Consider the following 16,254-nt stretch of genomic DNA (forward strand, 5'->3'; position numbering starts at 1 on the left):
GATCGGAGGAAGAGGGGAAAACTGAATTTTTGATTACAGATGAATCCCGGTTTGTCGAACCCTCGGTTTCTCGAAACTCCCATTTTCTCGAACCAATTTTCGTTTCCCTTGGATAGTACTTCTTTGGAATTTTACCACTGGTTTCTCGAAACTCCCGATGTCTCGAACTAATTTCCTTTTCTCTTGGAAAGTACTTCTCTGTAACTTTACCCCCGGTTACTCGAACCTCCCGATTTCTCGAAGTAATTTTTGTTTCCCCTGTAAGGGTTGTAGAAATGGAGGGCTACAGGAGGGCAGGCTTATTTTACCAAGTAGCAGCTGGTGATAGAGCCCGGGATGTAAAATGGGCGAGAGCTCTTCGGGAAACAGGAGAGAAGAGAGAAGGAGATGGGATTCCCAACATGATGGGAACCGAGAGAAAGAGGGGAAAAAGTTGCAACATTGTTAATATTTTGGTTCGATTTCCACTGCTCTCAGGATAGCCTCCTATGCACTGAGAAGTTATTTTGGCTCGTCGCGCAATCATGATCTTTCCTCCCCAATCTCGAGCCTAAGTAATATTTTGCAACAGAGAAGCGCCAAATGGCGGGAACCTTAAGCAAGGAATGGGGACGAGGGATACACCACCCTGTCGCCCTTCCCTGGTTACATAGAGCAGATAGGAATGCATAATTGAAATAGGCAGCCTGGGTATTACTGTTGTTTTGACGATTATCATCGAAGATTCATCCATAAAGCAATTCCAAAAATGGCTCTTGTTATTTTTTGTACCCGAGAAGAGACTTTTGTCAACAAAATTAAATCACTTTACCTTAACTGATAATGAAGACTAAATGGAAACAATTTTCATTTTTGTGACATAGTAGGGCTGAACTGTTATGCAATGGCCAATAGTCCGAGATCTACGTGTTGTGTTTGGTTATATAATTTACTAAGGTGAAAGCCTTTTTTAGGGGACACTTGTTTCCTATACTTGAGAATATATTTTAATATTACCAAAATTTGACAGTTCAAAAAGTTCATAATAACTTAGTTTATTATTTGTTGATCAAATTGTGTGAGCAGGAGCCACAGGGTACTGGGATGTAGTGAGTTCCCAAGTTGATTTGGGTCATCAGTCCAGGATTCATTGTTATATAAATAAGAGATTGGTAAAGGAAGCAATTACTCCCTGCCCAACGGTAGTAATGTGCGGTGCTTTATGAAACTATTTAGGCTACATTACTCTATCCTTGGCGCATGTTGCATAACTCAAGTCCCCCCTTTTCTGGGCGGGTGAGCACACTTGTACTGGTATAAAGCAATTAATAGTTATTACAATTTACCGTATTTTCTCGATTAAACGCCGGACCCCGATTAAACGCCGGCCTCGTATAAACGCCGGGTCAAAATTGCTAGTTTTTAAATAAACGCCGGGGGCGTTTGTTCGAGGTCCCGGCGTTTATTTGAGGTCAAGCTAACAAGTAAATATATTCTGTTTGCCACAAATCATGATTGCAACCTAAACTATTCAATCAGTAATAACACTGTGATAATGTACCCTTGGGTAATAATCACCTTTGGTTACCCAGGGACAGTTTTTCGAGGAAGAACGAAGAGAAAAATCGTCCCGCCTTGACAAAATGCCTCTTGGTCTCAAAGATCGGTAACAATATTAATAAATCAATCTGAGCAATTGGCAGAAAATTGCAGCCCATTAATAAACGCCGGACCCCGATTAAACGCCGGCTTCAAATAAACGCCGGGTTTACCAAGCCAAGTTTGAAATAAACGCCGGGGGCGTTTAATTGAGAAAAAACGGTAGATGACAACCAACAATTTTTACAATTGTCACTAATCTTAGCAGTACATGTATATCACACTTGTGCAGGGGCCAAGTGTTTTTAGGCAACCGTTTACAAAACCATGGCCACCTATCAGTGTGACTGACGACGTGCACAGTCCACTTGTACCGCTTCTAGAGCTTTCCACAAGTTGCTCGAGATTTCCCATCCTCGGAGACCCAGGGGGCAGTTAGTGGGGGCGACGGGCAGCTTATCGGGACAACGGGATTTTCGGGCGAAAGTTTACAACATAGAGCGTAACAGCCCCTGGGCACTTTGTCTTACCGAACCAGTTCCAGAAGCGTTTGAACTCCTTCCCCTTGATTGGCCACAAAAATATTTTTGTGGCCAATCAGCGAGGTTGACCAGAAGAGCGACTCTGACGTCTTCTTACACGAAGTTGTTTTCCTCATAGACTCGTCGTTGTTGTTAAGCCCGTCCATCGGATGATACTACGTGGGTCTCAGATAAAAAAGCAAAACAAAAACAAAACAACGAGGCCTGGGAATATGTTAAATGTAGCATAGCGCAAGGAAACCAAAAGTTTTTAAAGCTATACGCGAGCACCTCTTGTTTATAAGTTTTGTTTTTGTTCTTTAAATATCCAACAAATTAAACAAAAACCCTTTGTTTTAACTGTCAAGCTGGCAACAAAATAACAATAGGTGACGACAGCGATATCTTCGCTAACGCGTGGCCCGTGCAGTGAAGTACCCAGACCGTGGCAAGTTCCAGAAGTCGGGCAACGACCGAGAAAAATAATAAGAATTGTTGTTTACTTGAATAACTATTAAAAAGCGCGCAACTAACAGTGTAGAACTGGCAGTCGTCTAAGGCTTATTTTTTTCTGAGACTCTCCATGTAATAGCATCTGATTGATGGGCAGAGCATCCAAGACGAGTCTATGAGGAAAACAACTTCGTGTAAGAAGACATCAGAGTCTCCTGGCCGGTCCTTGTCGCTGATTGGCCACAAAAATATTTTTGTGGCCAATCAGGAGGAAGGAGTTCAAACGCTTCTGGAACTGGTTCGGTAAGACAAAGTGCCCAGGGGCTGTTACGCTCTATGTTGTAAACTTTCGCCCGAAAATCCCGTTGTCCCGATAAGCTGCACGTCGCCCCCACTAACTGCCCCTGGGTATCCGAGGATGGAGATTTCCTAAAAAGTTGCTCGTAATTTCTCAAAAAGTTGCTCAAAAGTTGATCCAAAAAATCCAAAACCTTGCTTCTAATCAAGAGAATTTCTCTAAATATATGCTAATTTCCATCAGTGCAATCTATTTCCAGATTACAGCCTCAGGCATTGTCCTACTTCCAGCCAAAGAGCAGGGTATTTTTAATCATAGGTTAGAATGCAAACTCTCTGAGTAAGCTCAATAGCACTTCTGGAAATAGGCAACTTCTACATATATTATCCTGAAACCAACAAAATAGTTACAGATCGGAGCTTAACATAAAAGCAGCGATATACATTGGCAAAATGTTTTCGGAGCACTATTGTAACCGACTATTGTCATTCAGGTTGCTAATAATTATAAGTCTAACCTGTAAGTTGTGCTTATCAAGTTATTAGGTTAATTCATCCTTAATGCTACAGTAGTCCTAAGAATTTCCAGTGGCCATATTCTTTACTGTTATGTGCCAGATTTCTCTATCCCCCTTACCTACTGACAATTATGTGCTCTGGAGTTTCACAATGCTTGTGTTCTTCGTCTGTTGCTTTGGCTTCGGGCGGGGGTGCCCGCTCACTCGTACCTCATGGCGGGCTGTGGCGGGTTCTCCCTCACCTTTGCTGGGATAATAGTTTAAGGTTTCCATATTTTAAGCTTTCTATCCTTGATATAAAAAATAAACGGTCACACCCGTGGCCAAATTCTGCCAAATCTTAGTCTTGACTTTCATTATCCCAGCAAACAGAGCTTTGCCAAAGCGACACATACATATACTTGTTTACATGCATAGCATTTAATCTAGGAGGAACAGGATACATAAAAAATTTTTAAGTCCTTTTTTAGAATACAGGCAACTCTCTCTAACGGACACCTCTATAAGACGGACACCTCCATAAGACGGACACCTAGTGATGGTCCCTGTCGTTTTCCGGTCATTTTACTGTAGTTACTGTAATCAAACTCCCTATAAGACAGACACCTCTCTAAGACGGACAACGGACACTTTTTTAAAAATCATAACGGACACTTGGGAAGTGTTTTTTTATCATGTTTTATTAGTGAAAATACTTCCAAACTTCATATCGACCTAAAGCAAACAAGTTTTTCAGCGCCCTGGGGATACGTGTATACCAACCATCAACAACAGTGACGCTTTAACGGATTACTTCTCTGCTTACGTGTATGGACACTAAAGAGGTCGTTTTCTACTTACAGTATGACAGTTTGTAAAGGCTCTTAATTTTTGCTGTAACAAGCAAATACGGTCTTTTTATTAGTATTTTTTACTGGTGTCATGTTACCTTGACTCTCGGCTACAAGGCGGACACCTCTCTAAGACGGACAGCAGCGGCCGGTCCCGAAGGTGTCTGTCTTAGAGAGAGTTAACTGTACTTCAAACATAAAAGTAAGTGGATTTCATCACCAAAGAAGCTTGGGCGCGCCGTCTGAAAGCTTCATAGGGAGAGGAAACCATTAAATTCCTAATAATACTTCTAACAATTTCAGATGTTTTAAACAATTTTTTAAGTCCTTTTTTAGTATACTTCAAACATTAAAATAAGTGGATTTCATCACCAAAGAAGCATCAGAGGGAGAGGAAACCCTTAAATTCCTAATAATACTTTGGTCACATTTTGTCCTATCGATAGATTTCAACAAACCTTTTAAAACTAGCTGGAATATCAAATTAGGTCGTAAATTTGCCGATTTACGATGATCTGTACCACCTACTTGGACAATTAATGCAATATTCGCTGAAATTGGTCAAAAATTACTACCTATGCTCTCCCCAGAAAGCAGAACGTGTTTCACTGCAAACGTCCTCTGGGGTACCCCAAAGAAATACTGCTCGGAAATCACGACGGCGAAGCCGAAGACAACGTGAACTAGAAATTTAATTTGCACCTCGACTTCTGTTTTTTAATTATATAAAAAAATAAATTTGATAGTTTACTAAAAAAAAAATTCACGTTATAGCAAGTACACATAAATTTCCCAGTTCACATTGTCTTCGGCTTCGCCGTCGTGATTTCCGAGCAGTATTTCTTCGGGGTACCCCAGAGGACGTTTGCAGTTAAACACGTTGACTTTCAAGGAGAGGGGATATGTAATAATTTTGACCAATTTCAGCGAAAATTGCATAAATTGTCCAAGTAGGTGGTACAGATCATTGTAAATCGGGGGAAGGGGAAGCGACAACTGAGAAGCGACAACTTGGAAGCGACAACTGGGAAGCGACAACTTGGAAGCGACAACTAAGAAGCGCCGACAACTTGGAAGCGACAAGCGACAACTTGGAAGCGACAACTTGGAAGCGACAACTGAGAAGCGACAACTTGGAAGCGACAACTGAGAAGCGACAACTAAGAAGCGACAACTTGGAAGCGACAACTGAGAAGCGACAACTTGGAAGCGACAACTGAGAAGCGACAACTGAGAAGCGACAACTTGGAAGCGACAACTGGGAAGCGACAACTTGGAAGCGACAACTGAGAAGCGACAACTGAGAAGCGACAACTTGGAAGCGACAACTGGGAAGCGACAACTTGGAAGCGACAACTGAGAAGCGACAACTTGGAAGCGACAAGCGACAACTTGGAAGCGACAACTGAGAAGCGACAACTTGCAATTGGAAGCGACAACTGAGAAGCGACAACTGGGAAGCGACAACTTGGAAGCGACAACTGGGAAGCGACAACTTGAAAGCGACAACTGGGAAGCGACAACTTGAAAGCGACAACTTGGAAGCGACAACTGGGAAGCGACAACTTGAGAGCGACAACTTGAAAGCGACAACTGGGAAGCGACAACTTGAAAGCGACAACTGAGAAGCGACAACTTGGAAGCGACAACTTGGAAGTGACAAGCGACAATTTGGAAGCGACAACTTGGAAGCGACAACTTGGAAGCGACAACTGAGAAGCGACAACTTGGAAGCGACAACTGAGAAGCGACAACTGGGAAGCGACAACTGAGAAGCGACAACTTGGAAGCGACAACTGGGAAGCGACAACTTGAAAGCGACAACTGGGAAGCGACAACTTGAAAGCGACAACTGAGAAGCGACAACTTGGAAGCGACAACTTGGAAGTGACAAGCGACAATTTGGAAGCGACAACTTGGAAGCGACAACTGAGAAGCGACAACTGGGAAGCGACAACTGAGAAGCGACAACTGAGAAGCGACAACTGAGAAGCGACAACTGGGAAGCGACAACTGAGAAGCGACAACTGAGAAGCGACAACTGAGAAGCGACAACTTGGAAGCGACAACTGAGAAGCGACAACTTAGAAGCGACAACTGAGAAGCGACAACTTGGAAGCGACAAGTTGGAAGCGACAACTTGGAAGCGACAACTGAGAAGCGACAACTTGGAAGCGACAAGTTGGAAGCGACAACTGAGAAGCGACAACTTGGAAGCGACAACTGAGAAGCGACAACTTGGAAGCGACAACTTGGAAGCGAACAACTAAGAAGCGACAACTTGGAAGCGACAACTAAGAAGCGACAACTTGGAAGCGACAACTGAGAAGCGACAACTTGGAAGCGACAACTGAGAAGCGACAAATTGGAATCAAAGATCTCTTCGAGATATCGACTTTTTTGCATGAAGTTACTACCGAGTAAACTGTTAGCACCCCGGAAAAAACGATCGATCGCATTTGAATTTTGGGCTTGCTCACGTGATCATTTCGAGCGACCGGATTAGTCACGTGACATTTTCGCGGGTTGGGTTTTGCCTTTCACTCCCGTACGTGTCATGGCTGTGTATCAAGTGAAGGTTTATTATGGAAATGATTTTCAAAAGTGTGGAACATTTTTCACCTCTTCGTTTGAAGATCTCGATTTTTACGGATTTGTTAATAGAGTGAAAGATATCACCAAAACATTTCAGGATATAAGCTGCGATCAAATTCGTCTTCGTTATCTTGACGATGAGAACTTTTACGTAAACTTTGAGGAAGGCCTCATGGGCGAACTGTTCAGGTGTGCGCGAGATGTTCCGGGAACAAACTGGAAAAGGATAAATGTTCAAGCCGAGGTTTGGTATTCCCCCGCACCACCGAAGAAGCGAAAGAAAGAACTTGAAACTAGCTCGCAGGCTACTTGTTCTGAAAGTGAACGCCACCTTGATGTCACCCACACCGGTGAACGAAGTATAAAACGCTATACATCACCCGTTGAAAATCTTATTCGTTCAAAAGAACAGCAAATTCAAAAGCAGGAAGCAGAAATATCCTCCAAAATGAACGAAATAGCTGCACTCGAGCAGGCCTATTCTCAAATTCCTTTCGACTCGACGAGACCAGCGTGCACGAAGTGTCATTTGCGGGCAGGCCATACGCGCGCAAAATTGTGTGAATGAATGCTGTACTTCGGCGCGCCTTTGTGGAGATATAAAACGGCATCCAGAGGAGAAACGACAAATTAAAGATTTGAAAACGGATCTTCAGCTTCTAAAATCAAAAGAAAAAAAATTTAAGGAGGAACTTGATAGTTTGCTGCAAAACATGCAGTCCAGCAAGCGAACATTTTCCCAACGGATTCTCACACGCTTGATAAACAGCGACAGGGACAAATACACTTCTTATCAGAGTGGCCGCGAAGTAGTAAACTGGATGGCAATCAACACAGACGCCAAAAAGATCGAGAAGATTTGCCATGGTGCGGTTCCTGGGCCAAACGACAACCTTCAAGAACTAATAGAGAAACACGATTCACAGGAGAATCTCTCATCGTTGGCGTCGAGCACAAGGAGCAGATCCAGTGTAGTGAAAGAGCTCTGGGCGAAGAAAGGGGTGATCTTTCCAGGAACTGGTCCTATTTGCCCGCCTTCGAGGTGTTCGATACCTGTGCCTCAAACACCAGAAGAGGAGAACTATCAAATCAATTTGGCTTTGCGTGAGAGCCAACTAAACACCGCACTGTGTAGTCAAGGTAATCAGTTATCCTTTTCCCATGCAAGATCGATTTCAAGAGCTCAAGAGTTCGAATTTTCTCGAAACTGCACGGCTGTAAATGTTCCTTGTCAAGAACAAGGCAGTTGTACATATAGTAGCAACATCAATGCATCTGAAGGAAATTTGTTGTCACTATCATCACACAGTCACAGTGATGAGTTTTCCTTTTCCCATGCAAGTCCGATTTCACGACTGAGCTCCAGACTTCACATTTTCTTAAGACTTCACGACTGTAAATGTCCCTTGTAAAGACCCAAGTTTCAACCAAAGTAGTACATATGCTAGCACTAAGAATGTGTCTCAAGAAAATCCGCTGTCACTCCTAGCTAGTGCAGCGAATTTGGTTACTGAGAATTCAACAGTAGAGTAATTTTTACTCAGACTTCTTAGACGGCAAGAGACAGACGTCTGAAGTTCAGACCACAAGAGACAAACTAAAAATACTTGAGAACTTTGATTGTAAACCGTTTTTGTATGTTAAAATTTGAATGTTTGTGTTTACAGAAATCGAAAATAGCAAAAGAAAATGCATTGTTACTATGAGCAAGTGTAGCGAATTTTGCTTGAGATTATTCACAAGAGTAATTTGATACAGTGTTATTTTTACTCAGGCAACGTAACAGAGATTCTCGAGAACTGTGATTTTTTTTAACACCGTTTTCATTGACATAAATAATTTGTGTTAGTTGCCCGTTTGTGTTTCCTTACATCGAGAACAGCCAATTCTGCTTTTTTGACATTGAAATATTTGAAAGCCGTGACCCGGGCGCGGGATTTGTGTTTACAGAAATAGAGATGTTTTGATAGCGAGTTTCTAAATATAGAACATTCATGAGAACTGCAAATTTAACCCACCAACTTTCGTTACTTTTATCTTTATTTAAAACATTTCTGTATTAACTGAAACATTTGTTGTTTACCAAATAAAAGATGGTTTGTGTTCTCAGCGCAATAATAATTTTAATCTGTAAACATCGCTGGTTTCATTTTCGTGGAGAAACGCTACGAGATTAACAGTCAACGCTTAATACCAAAACAACAGCAGATGAATAAAACTAATTTTAAATCTTCCCAACACTCGACATTGTAGAGATAACTGGTGTCAATTCCAATGTATAAATTGAACATTTAATACAATAACAATACAGTGTTTATCAACTCCGAAACGACGCAGCTGCGTAGTTTGTATATTTTTGTTTTAAATCAGAATCTAATATCTAGACACTCGAACAACTATTTACACTCTGTTGAAGTATTCAACATGGTCATAAAAACCACGTAAATCGCTGGCCGAAATCTCTTGAAGCGCATGGTAAATCGCTACATCGATATTAAACCTAAGGAGGTCACGGTACTCATACCTATGTAACACAGTTTTCATTTTGTTGAAAACTAACTCAACGGGGGTAAGCTCCGGTGAATATACTGGAAGATATACAAGGGTGACTCCAAAACTGTCCAACCACTCAGCTAATGCTTGTCCTCCATCGAAACGGTGCAAAGCAACATTATCAACCACGATAATGTCTCCATATTCAAGAATAGGGTTTCCATCAGGCTGCGTGAATTGGCTTGCCTCTTGAAAGAAATTTAAAAACTCCAATGTCATTGCTTGCGCCATTGAGGGTATTGGCGTACATTACTCCATTAAGTCCGCACAATAAATTCAGAGTAACATTTGGCGTTTGCGAGTTCCTCATTATTTCTACACAAGGTTGTCCCTTCACCGAGTGTCCGTATTTCGGGTTCGCACAATCCGGCAATTTGAAACCAGCTTCACCAAAAAATTTAACGCGATACGGATCTAGCGTACTCATGAAATTGAGGTAGCTTTGGCAATAGGCGATGTTATCAGGGGTAAATTTTTCGGCTGCTGGCCTTGTCATCTTTTTCCAAGTCATTTTCCCTTCTGGTAAACGACCACGGACAGCTCGGCCTATGGCGGAAATCGAAGCTGTTGCCGTTGAGTGTGCCTCGATATTTTCTTTAATGTCCTTATAAGTTATCGAAGGTCTACTTTTTACGAGCAGCTGGACCAAGTCTAGTTCAGGGTCCTCAAGCCTTTTCGGTTGACCCCTAGCAGCAGCATGGCGAGGCAGATTTTCTCCCGTTTGACAAAAGGTCTTCCATACATTCGACACTGTAACACCGCTCACTTTGTACTTTGATCCTATTGCTCTAAAACTTCCTGGGTAGAACTCTGTTGAAACATCTCCGCCTCCGCTCAAAATATCATCAACAATCAGGCACTGTTTACACGGACACGGTTTCATTTGTAACCGCATCGCTTTCGATGCGGTTACGCCTTTCGTTTACACGGCGCCGATCGAGACCACTACTGAAACCGGGTCGTTTTGAAAACGCTGTCAAAAGTGGAGCGTTTTCAAAACGATACGGTTTCGTTGGACGTGTAAACGGTCAAAAACGACGAAACCGCATCGATTTGAAAACGGCAACGTATTTTGGCACGAATTGGCTGGCTCACGAAGGGTAAACATGGTGAAACACGCATAGAGAGCAGCGCTTGCTTATACAATCACATTCGAAAACAGTCGGAAAATGGTTAAATAGGTTCCGTGTAAACACTTCGAAACCGTGTCGTTTTCGATGCGGTTTCGAGGTCATGAAACCGTGTTGATTGATAACCGTGTCCGTGTAAACGTAGCCTCAGTGACCTCAAATTCTTGCCAATTGGTTTTCCACGTTCGAAAGTTCTTCCGTGAGCATTCATTTCGAGGCTACGTTTACACGGACACGGTTATCAATCAACACGGTTTCATGACCTCGAAACCGCATCGAAAACGACACGGTTTCGAAGTGTTTACACGGAACCTATTTAACCATTTTCCGACTGTTTTCAAATGTGATTGTATAAGCAAGCGCTGCTCTCTATGCGTGTTTCACCATGTTTACCCTTCGTGACCCAGCCAATTTGTGCCAAAATACGTTGCCGTTTTCAAATCGATGCGGTTTCGTCGTTTTTGACCGTTTACACGTCCAACGAAACCGTATCGTTTTGAAAACGCTCCACTTTTGACAGCGTTTTCAAAACGACCCGGTTTCAGTAGTGGTCTCGATCGGCGCCGTGTAAACGAAAGGCGTAACCGCATCGAAAGCGATGCGGTTACAAATGAAACCGTGTCCGTGTAAACAGTGCCTCACTTGAAAAGTTCAAAGCAAAGTTGTTCTGCCCGCGAAAAGAAACAGAATGCCACGTGACTAATCCGGTCGCTCGAAATGGTCACGTGAGCAAGCCCAAAATTCAAATGCGATCGATCGTTTTTTCCGGGGTGCTAACAGTTTAGTGATTTCGGTAGTAGTATGAGTAGAAGGCCCGGGTAGAAGGTTTATCCTGGGCATTGTTGTTCGAACATATCATGGAAGAATTCAAACGTCTTTCAGTTCAAGCATTTTTTTTATTTTCGCGGAGTAAATGCTGTATTTGTCAGTCGCGACGGCTGGGTGCTTTGCGACTCATATACTTTGGCTTGGTTAAAAAAGGTAAACTTTGACGTTTGCCTTTAACATGTTTAATCGAAGTAGTTGTTTCCTTTCGAGTTAGAAAGATTTCTACTCGGCTTAATGCAGAAAAATAACGCCTGATCGCAGGTTAGGTTACGCACGACAGAGTTACCTTTTGTCTCGTCACGCAATCTTAACCCCACATTGAGAAGTAAATTTTCGTTTGGATATTACCAAAAGCCGCTTCTCCTCGCGTTATTCTTTACCTTACGGCTACACATGCCATTTCTAACGACTACATTTCCAGCAAAACAGTTGCTGTTTATTTTTCTAATGGCGATGCATTAACTTCTGAACAGAAGAAACGTTTAACGTTTACTGTTTCCACCGGAAGTAATTTCACAACAGGCTACCTTAACACATTTAATGATGTTGCAATTAGCGAAGCGCACTAATGACGTCACAGAATTTGACCCCCGGTGTGAGTCAGATAAAATTTGGACAAACAAACCGCTCTCTGTAAGAGCAATGTATGATTGGCGGCCACTTTGGAGGCATATTTAGCGATTGTTTCACAAAACCATGGCCAGATTGGCTCGGAATTCGAAAGCCTTACCTGTGTAACGTAGAAAGCTCAAACCGTGGTTTGAAACAAAAGGTTTGTCAAACAGAGCGATTATTCAATAAATGTGTAAAATGTTTTACTCTCAGTTATTGAATGGATTATAAAGGCCCGATTTGCTGCCGGGATTTGCTGAAAGAAAACATTTATTTTTATGAGAAATGCAAAACGTTTACACTGTTCTTAGTGGCACATTTTGCAACACAACAGAGCTAACCTCAGATTTATGCCACCACAAAATTACACAAAGAAACGCTCGTCTGATCGGTCCCCTTGCTTGACCCGAATATTTAAAGAGGTCAATTTCGTTACACAATTGTCGCGGCAAATACTATTTTTAAATTAATACACTGATCGAGCTCCGCAGCTGTAGCTGCAGTCTGTAATAGTAATGGGGATAAATAACAGCTTTATTAAAATCAAACTCGCCGTCAATAGACCATTTGCATTATGACGTAAAAGCGCAAAGACTTCTGGTAGTTGTAGTTAGGTTCGCGGGAAAACACCATTTCTGCCTTATGATTGGCTAAGGGCAGCCAAGCGTGAAGGTGGACATCCAAATTTTGATCTGAAGTTGAGCTGCAAAGTTTACGCTCTTGTTGCTTTGAAATTTGTTGATACATTTATTTTTTTCAGTTACCTGTCAAAAATATAGAAAACAGGATGATAGCTTTAGAATGAAAATTGACTGAGTTCTGTGTTTTAACCAAGACAGACAAATGTTGTTCGTGTTCAAGTAAGTTTAATATGTACGTTGTGTGGCGGAGTTGACTTGCTAGAGATTCATTCATCGCGGCCGACAACTTCGAATTCTCTTCGTAAATAATTTTAGCCTAATATGACTAATATCACAGCTTCAAAAAAGCGCACTGGAAACAGATTGCTTGAAAGGACGAGTCGAGAATATAACTAAATTTGTGTGGAATCAAGTGAAAGCAAGGCAAGCCATTGACTTTGTTCTTAATCGATTTTCAGACGTTTAACAAACGATCGCTTCCATCGATCACAGGTGAATGAATTCTTCACTGAAAAGCTTAGAAAATTTACCATATTTCATGATTGTTCAGCGGGACGGTCAGTTCAATTTATTTTTACAGTGAGACAGAGAAACGAGTCAAATAATTTTCCTCGTTCAATCGAGCTTCATCGATGAATCATGAAGGGTCAATCATAAAGAATTTTTAAGCTGATCAATCAAAACTTAACTGTGCAGGTGAATACAGATCATTTGTTTTTATCTTAAAACTGTATTTTTTTCGTCAAATCAGAACTGTAATTGCAATATTCTTTAACAAAGAAGTTTTCTTGTTTTTGTACTGGAAATGTCAACTCGTCGAGTAGCAGTTGTGGTTTCAATCCGAGCGAGGGCCGTGCGAGCAAATATAATTTTATTTCCATAATCTTGTTGATGAACGATTACTTGTGCGACTCGAAAGGTGAGCCTCAAAGATTTTTACGAGTGTAGAAATCATGTACTGTGCTCCCCCATGTTTAGAAAGGGTAAAATATTGCGTCTTCGTATATTATTTGAAAATACCTGGTAAGCAAAAGTTTTAGGAATTTAACTAAATAACCGCGCGACTGAGACTTGGAGAACACTCGTTGAAACTTCACTACAAAACGCAACCCAGCAAATATACAATTTCTTGCATAGCTTTTTTTCATTTTAACGGACTTGGTTTTATACTGAGAGGTTGCCTTTTGCGCTTTAAATGAAGCCACAGGGACGTCTTCTTCGGTGAGAGTATTTTTCTTTACCTCCATCACGATTTTCTTGGGCAAGCGAGCAAAATTTCCCGCGAACTTAACTACAACTACCAGAGGTCTTTGCGCTTTTACGTCATAATGCAAATGGTCTATTCCATTGGAAAGGCGTTTGAATAGCATAATATTTTCTCCCTCTATCTATCATGTGTCGAAACAGATCGGATGGCCGGCGATCAGTGCCGTCAAATTCGGGAAGAATTCTGAATTTCTTGCAACCGACGATCTATCCGGGGCCTAAATGAAGCAAACATACAAGTGCTATCCTTCGCAATTATATAATTCGATAGTAATTCGCTATCCGCCGCTTAAATTTTTCGGCAGCCTGAATAATTGTGCAGTGGGAATCAAGGTGTCATTGCCGGATCTTCGACTAATAAATTCAATTTTGGGCCATTTTTTGGATACCTTCAATCTGTTTTTCAATTACTAAAACAAAAATGTTTGGAATCTATCATTTTTCGAGCCTTTCGAGAATCTCGGCCTCAAATTGTGCCTTTCTCGCCCTTTTTTTCTTGTCAAGGATGCGTCCCCTCCATACAAAGCCTTTGCCGAAACTAAAATTGTTGTCTGATACACGCGGGGGGGGGGGGGGGGGGTATCATGTGGCGAAATCTATTTTTAGTAATAGTGCGCTTCGCTAGATGATGTTGCAATTCTAAATTGTGCAACTCAGCAGAAATAATCAATTGTCACGAAATGAGTTCCCTTTGGTTAACTATTAGCAACGTTTTAGTGTGTGAAAGACTTGTACGAGTACAAATTTGCGTTGTTAATCGTTTTAGGTTAAATTAATATTAGCGCCTAAAGACTTGTACTAGTAAAAATTGCGTTCTTAATCGTTTTAAACTTCGCTGCCTTCGAGCGCTGAACCCCTTACATTCTTAATTGGTTATGTGACGTAAGATTTGGGCTACTCACGTTTTTGGTTCTTATATAACGTTTGTAAATTGACAAGTCACGTTTTTTCTACAAGAACGGAAGTGCTGAAGCACAACTATAGAGTGACACTTTACAAGTCACGCGCTTTGATCACCCACAGCGGAAAGTATTCCCTTGAGAAATTAAAACAGTCTCTTGAGAGTTAACAAGAATGCGATCCCTTCCGGTTCAGATTTTAGCCCATGTAAACGCTATTCCCCTACTTTTTGCTTGTAAACAAGCAAAAAAAGTCGAAAAAATATAGTACGGGGGGAGTTGGGGGGGGGGGGGGATAAAAACCAGCGAACTAAAAATTTGACGAACAAACTTCTAAAAGTTCTTATAGTTTCACCCGACACCCCCAATCCCTCTATCACATTGTAATAGATAAAGCCCCTCCGGGAATGGAAGCGACAATTTGGAAACGACAACTGAGAAGCGACAACTTGGAAGCGACAAATTGGAAGCGACAACTGAGAAGCGACAACTAGTGACCCTTATCGGCTTCCGTAGCTTTCAGTGTTGTGGCTCGTGCGTGACGCACACAGCGGTTGCTAACGACGACGAATACGCGATCAGTCTTTTTTTTTCGTGGGGGTACTCGAAAAAGTTTTGTACGGGGAGGCTCCGCCCGGAGATCCAACCCCTTACCCTTTTATATTCCCTTTTGATAGAAAAGGCACCCCTTTTGTATACCTTTTATTGCAAAAAGGCACCCCTTCCATATACCTACACGACATCATATTTAACTAAAACGGGAAGTTTTCTTGTCATTTTTAAGGAGCGCTTAATAAATAAAGACGATACAGCCAAAATTTGTGTCTGCTCGAAATATTTAATGTATATAAAGGCCTTTAAAAATATCATTATGGCAGATTTCCCTACCCTTTCATATACCTAAATAAGTTCTGAAATCCCTACCCTTTTATATACCTGGAGCCTGAAAAAGGTACCCCTTTCGGGCGGAGCCTCCCCGTATAGGCCATTATAGGGAGTACCCCCCCCCCTCCGGGCCCTCACCGCCCGTTAGCTAACGTGAAATAAAAAATAACAAAACATCCCATACATCCTGCATACGTCCGAGTCAGAGAATAACGAGCTATCGACAATTTTTGCACGTTTGCTATTTGGTATTTATTATTTGGTGTCTATTGCACGTTTGGTATGTATACGCGCTGAAACAGAACTCATTGTGGTTTGTGGCTTGTGACGTACGCAGCGGTAGCTGGCGCGTGGCATGTTGCTTTGCATGCACAAGGGTTACGACTTTTCAAATGTCAAACTTGCGTGACGAATTATCTTGGTGTTAGCCGAAAAACCGAAGACAGTTATCAATGCACACACGGACCCATAAGGGCATATTTTTTTATTTTTCCCATGCAACTGTATGTAAAAAGAATATTTAACATTCTCTTAGTAGCCTGAAACCATGCATGAATAATAAAGGTTTTACGTATATTTTTGCACGCTTTAATACCACACATTGTTTCAACAACAGCCAATATTTTTGTTATGCTTCGCCAAACAATC

The sequence above is a fragment of the Oculina patagonica genome, chromosome 9 (assembly GCF_052425735.1).
Source record: "Oculina patagonica isolate OP01 chromosome 9, crgOcupat, whole genome shotgun sequence".
In the NCBI taxonomy this organism is placed as follows: Eukaryota; Metazoa; Cnidaria; class Anthozoa; order Scleractinia; family Oculinidae; genus Oculina; species Oculina patagonica.